The following is a 5000-nucleotide window of genomic DNA, read 5'->3' as shown; positions in this document are numbered from 1 at the left end:
ACTGTCATCTGTGTGTTTTGTTTTCTTTAAAGAAAATGTGTATTTTACAAGTTCGTTGTTGTTGTTGAGGAGGAGGAGGACATGTAGTGTGTTGTTGAGGAGGAGGAGGACGAAATGTGGTTTGCCGGCTTGTTATGGAGACCTTTGCTGAACGTGTACTCCTGAGCTGCACCAAAGGAGAGGCATTCTTATCAGTTGTTTGCGGGCCTGCTGAACCATGCTCTCAGTGCTGTCTCACTGGGGATACGGTTACCGTTCTGGAAAGACACTTCAGCGCTACAGTCCATGCTATCAGTCAGTGAGCGTAGGTCTCCCGGTCTGCCCCAAAGCAGTTACGCGCTTGCCCAGCAGAAACTGCGACACCCTCCGTTAACATGGCTCGTTGGTCTAGGGGTATGATTCTTGCTGAGGGTGTGAGAGGCCCTGGGTTCAACTCCAGGACGAGCCCACTTGGCCCCACTTTGCAGTCACCGAAGTGTTTGTTCGTTTGCTCTTGAAGGCTGGCTTCTGGGCTCCTCTGCACAAGGGAGGGCTATCGACCTCAGATACTGTTGCCCGTATAGCTGATGGGAAATCAGACTGTCATCTGTGTGTTTTGTTTTCTTTAAAGAAAATGTGTTTTTTACAAGTTCGTTGTTGTTGTTGTTGTTGAGGAGGAGGAGGAGGACATGTAGTGTGTTGTTGAGGAGGAGGAGGACGAAATGTGGTTTGCCGGCTTGTTATGGAGACCTTTGCTGAACGTGTACTCCTGAGCTGCACCAAAGGAGAGGCATTCTTTTCAGTTGTTTGCGGGCCTGCTGAACCATGCTCTCAGTGCTGTCTCACTGGGGATGGCGTTACCATTCTGGAAAGACACGTCAGCGCTACAGTCCATGCTATCAGTCAGTGAGCGTAGGTCTCCCGGTCTGCCCCAAAGCAGTTACGCGCTTGCCCAGCAGAAACTGTGACACTGTCAGATAACTTGGCTCGTTGGTCTAGGGGTATGATTCTCGCTTTGGGTGCGAGAGGTCCCGGGTTCAACTCCCGGACGAGCCCGCTTGGCCCTGCTTTGCATTCTCTGAAGCATTCGTTTGTTCTCTCTCGATGCTTGGCTTCTGGGCTCCTCTGCACCAGGGAGGTCTTTCAACCTCAGATACTGTTGGCTGTGTAGCTGATGGGAAATCAGACTGTCATCTGTGTGTTTTGTTTTCTTTAAAGAAAATGTGTATTTTACAAGTTCGTTGTTGTTGTTGAGGAGGAGGAGGACATGTAGTGTGTTGTTGAGGAGGAGGAGGACGAAATGTGGTTTGCCGGCTTGTTATGGAGACCTTTGCTGAACGTGTACTCCTGAGCTGCACCAAAGGAGAGGCATTCTTTTCAGTTGTTTGCGGGCCTGCTGAACCATGCTCTCAGTGCTGTCTCACTGGGGATACGGTTACCGTTCTGGAAAGACACTTCAGCGCTACAGTCCATGCTATCAGTCAGTGAGCGTAGGTCTCCCGGTCTGCCCCAAAGCAGTTACGCGCTTGCCCAGCAGAAACTGCGACACCCTCCGTTAACTTGGCTCGTTGGTCTAGGGGTATGATTCTTGCTGAGGGTGTTAGAGGCCCTGGGTTCAACTCCAGGACGAGCCCACTTGGCCCCACTTTGCAGTCACCGAAGTGTTTGTTCATTTGCTCTTGAAGGCTGGCTTCTGGGCTCCTCTGCACAAGGGAGGGCTATCGACCTCAGATACTGTTGCCTGTATAGCTGATGGGAAATCAGACTGTCATCTGTGTGTTTTGTTTTCTTTAAAGAAAATGTGTTTTTTACAAGTTCGTTGTTGTTGTTGTTGTTGTTGTTGAGGAGGAGGAGGAGGACATGTAGTGTGTTGTTGAGGAGGAGGAGGACGAAATGTGGTTTGCCGGCTTGTTATGGAGACCTTTGCTGAACGTGTACTCCTGAGCTGCACCAAAAGAGAGGCATTCTTTTCAGTTGTTTGCGGGCCTGCTGAACCATGCTCTCAGTGCTGTCTCACTGGGGATGGCGTTACCATTCTGGAAAGATACGTCAGCGCTACAGTCCATGCTATCAGTCAGTGAGCGTAGGTCTCCCGGTCTGCCCCAAAGCAGTTACGCGCTTGCCCAGCAGAAACTGCGACACGCTCCGTTAACTTGGCTCGTTGGTCTAGGGGTATGATTCTCGCTTAGGGTGCGAGAGGTCCTGGGTTCAACTCCCGGACGAGCCCGCTTGGCACTGCTTTGCATTCTCTGAAGCATTCGTTTGTTCTCTCTCGATGCTTGGCTTCTGGGCTCCTCTGCACCAGGGAGGTCTTTCAACCTCAGATACTGTTGGCTGTGTAGCTGATGGGAAATCAGACTGTCATCTGTGTGTTTTGTTTTCTTTAAAGAAAATGTGTATTTTACAAGTTCGTTGTTGTTGTTGAGGAGGAGGAGGACATGTAGTGTGTTGTTGAGGAGGAGGAGGACGAAATGTGGTTTGCCGGCTTGTTATGGAGACCTTTGCTGAACGTGTACTCCTGAGCTGCACCAAAGGAGAGGCATTCTTTTCAGTTGTTTGCGGGCCTGCTGAACCATGCTCTCAGTGCTGTCTCACTGGGGATACGGTTACCGTTCTGGAAAGACACTTCAGCGCTACAGTCCATGCTATCAGTCAGTGAGCGTAGGTCTCCCGGTCTGCCCCAAAGCAGTTACGCGCTTGCCCAGCAGAAACTGCGACACCCTCCGTTAACTTGGCTCGTTGGTCTAGGGGTATGATTCTTGCTGAGGGTGTGAGAGGCCCTGGGTTCAACTCCAGGACGAGCCCACTTGGCCCCACTTTGCAGTCAGCGAAGTGTTTGTTCGTTTGCTCTTGAAGGCTGGCTTCTGGGCTCCTCTGCACAAGGGAGGGCTATCGACCTCAGATACTGTTGCCCGTATAGCTGATGGGAAATCAGACTGTCATCTGTGTGTTTTGTTTTCTTTAAAGAAAATGTGTTTTTTACAAGTTCGTTGTTGTTGTTGTTGTTGAGGAGGAGGAGGAGGACATGTAGTGTGTTGTTGAGGAGGAGGAGGACGAAATGTGGTTTGCCGGCTTGTTATGGAGACCTTTGCTGAACGTGTACTCCTGAGCTGCACCAAAGGAGAGGCATTCTTTTCAGTTGTTTGCGGGCCTGCTGAACCATGCTCTCAGTGCTGTCTCACTGGGGATGGCGTTACCATTCTGGAAAGACACGTCAGCGCTACAGTCCATGCTATCAGTCAGTGAGCGTAGGTCTCCCGGTCTGCCCCAAAGCAGTTACGCGCTTGCCCAGCAGAAACTGTGACACTGTCAGATAACTTGGCTCGTTGGTCTAGGGGTATGATTCTCGCTTTGGGTGCGAGAGGTCCCGGGTTCAACTCCCGGACGAGCCCGCTTGGCCCTGCTTTGCATTCTCTGAAGCATTCGTTTGTTCTCTCTCGATGCTTGGCTTCTGGGCTCCTCTGCACCAGGGAGGTCTTTCAACCTCAGATACTGTTGGCTGTGTAGCTGATGGGAAATCAGACTGTCATCTGTGTGTTTTGTTTTCTTTAAAGAAAATGTGTATTTTACAAGTTCGTTGTTGTTGTTGAGGAGGAGGAGGACATGTAGTGTGTTGTTGAGGAGGAGGAGGACGAAATGTGGTTTGCCGGCTTGTTATGGAGACCTTTGCTGAACGTGTACTCCTGAGCTGCACCAAAGGAGAGGCATTCTTTTCAGTTGTTTGCGTGCCTGCTGAACCATGCTCTCAGTGCTGTCTCACTGGGGATACGGTTACCGTTCTGGAAAGACACTTCAGCGCTACAGTCCATGCTATCAGTCAGTGAGCGTAGGTCTCCCGGTCTGCCCCAAAGCAGTTACGCGCTTGCCCAGCAGAAGCTGCGACACCCTCCGTTAACTTGGCTCGTTGGTCTAGGGGTATGATTCTTGCTGAGGGTGTTAGAGGCCCTGGGTTCAACTCCAGGACAAGCCCACTTGGCCCCACTTTGCAGTCACCGAAGTGTTTGTTCATTTGCTCTTGAAGGCTGGCTTCTGGGCTCCTCTGCACAAGGGAGGGCTATCGACCTCAGATACTGTTGCCTGTATAGCTGATGGGAAATCAGACTGTCATCTGTGTGTTTTGTTTTCTTTAAAGAAAATGTGTTTTTTACAAGTTCGTTGTTGTTGTTGTTGTTGTTGAGGAGGAGGAGGAGGACATGTAGTGTGTTGTTGAGGAGGAGGAGGACGAAATGTGGTTTGCCGGCTTGTTATGGAGACCTTTGCTGAACGTGTACTCCTGAGCTGCACCAAAAGAGAGGCATTCTTTTCAGTTGTTTGCGGGCCTGCTGAACCATGCTCTCAGTGCTGTCTCACTGGGGATGGCGTTACCATTCTGGAAAGATACGTCAGCGCTACAGTCCATGCTATCAGTCAGTGAGCGTAGGTCTCCCGGTCTGCCCCAAAGCAGTTACGCGCTTGCCCAGCAGAAACTGCGACACACTCCGTTAACTTGGCTCGTTGGTCTAGGGGTATGATTCTCGCTTAGGGTGCGAGAGGTCCTGGGTTCAACTCCCGGACGAGCCCGCTTGGCACTGCTTTGCATTCTCTGAAGCATTCGTTTGTTCTCTCTCGATGCTTGGCTTCTGGGCTCCTCTGCACCAGGGAGGTCTTTCAACCTCAGATACTGTTGGCTGTGTAGCTGATGGGAAATCAGACTGTCATCTGTGTGTTTTGTTTTCTTTAAAGAAAATGTGTATTTTACAAGTTCGTTGTTGTTGTTGAGGAGGAGGAGGACATGTAGTGTGTTGTTGAGGAGGAGGAGGACGAAATGTGGTTTGCCGGCTTGTTATGGAGACCTTTGCTGAACGTGTACTCCTGAGCTGCACCAAAGGAGAGGCATTCTTTTCAGTTGTTTGCGGGCCTGCTGAACCATGCTCTCAGTGCTGTCTCACTGGGGATGGCGTTACCATTCTGGAAAGACACGTCAGCGCTACAGTCCATGCTATCAGTCAGTGAGCGTAGGTCTCCCGGTCTGCCCCAAAGCA

The 5000-nt window shown here is 50.8% G+C and overlaps 4 non-coding genes across 4 annotated transcripts; all 4 read left to right on the top strand.

Annotated features, from left to right (window-relative positions):
- The first annotated feature begins 963 nt into the window (after window positions 1–963).
- On the top strand, window positions 964–1035 carry trnap-ugg (transfer RNA proline (anticodon UGG)). The gene has a single exon. It is a non-coding gene; the product is annotated as a tRNA-Pro (tRNA).
- Window positions 1036–2134: 1099 nt separating this feature from the next.
- trnap-agg (transfer RNA proline (anticodon AGG)) lies at window positions 2135–2206 on the top strand. The gene has a single exon. It is a non-coding gene; the product is annotated as a tRNA-Pro (tRNA).
- A 1093-nt stretch (window positions 2207–3299) lies between these two features.
- trnap-ugg (transfer RNA proline (anticodon UGG)) lies at window positions 3300–3371 on the top strand. The gene has a single exon. It is a non-coding gene; the product is annotated as a tRNA-Pro (tRNA).
- A 1096-nt stretch (window positions 3372–4467) lies between these two features.
- trnap-agg (transfer RNA proline (anticodon AGG)) lies at window positions 4468–4539 on the top strand. Its single transcript has one exon. It is a non-coding gene; the product is annotated as a tRNA-Pro (tRNA).
- The last annotated feature ends 461 nt before the right edge of the window (window positions 4540–5000 follow it).

Source organism: Amia ocellicauda, chromosome 2 (genome assembly GCF_036373705.1).
Source record: "Amia ocellicauda isolate fAmiCal2 chromosome 2, fAmiCal2.hap1, whole genome shotgun sequence".
Classification (NCBI taxonomy): Eukaryota; Metazoa; Chordata; class Actinopteri; order Amiiformes; family Amiidae; genus Amia; species Amia ocellicauda.
Note: the sequence above shows the minus strand (reverse complement) of the source record. Positions and strands in the feature narration are given on the sequence as shown.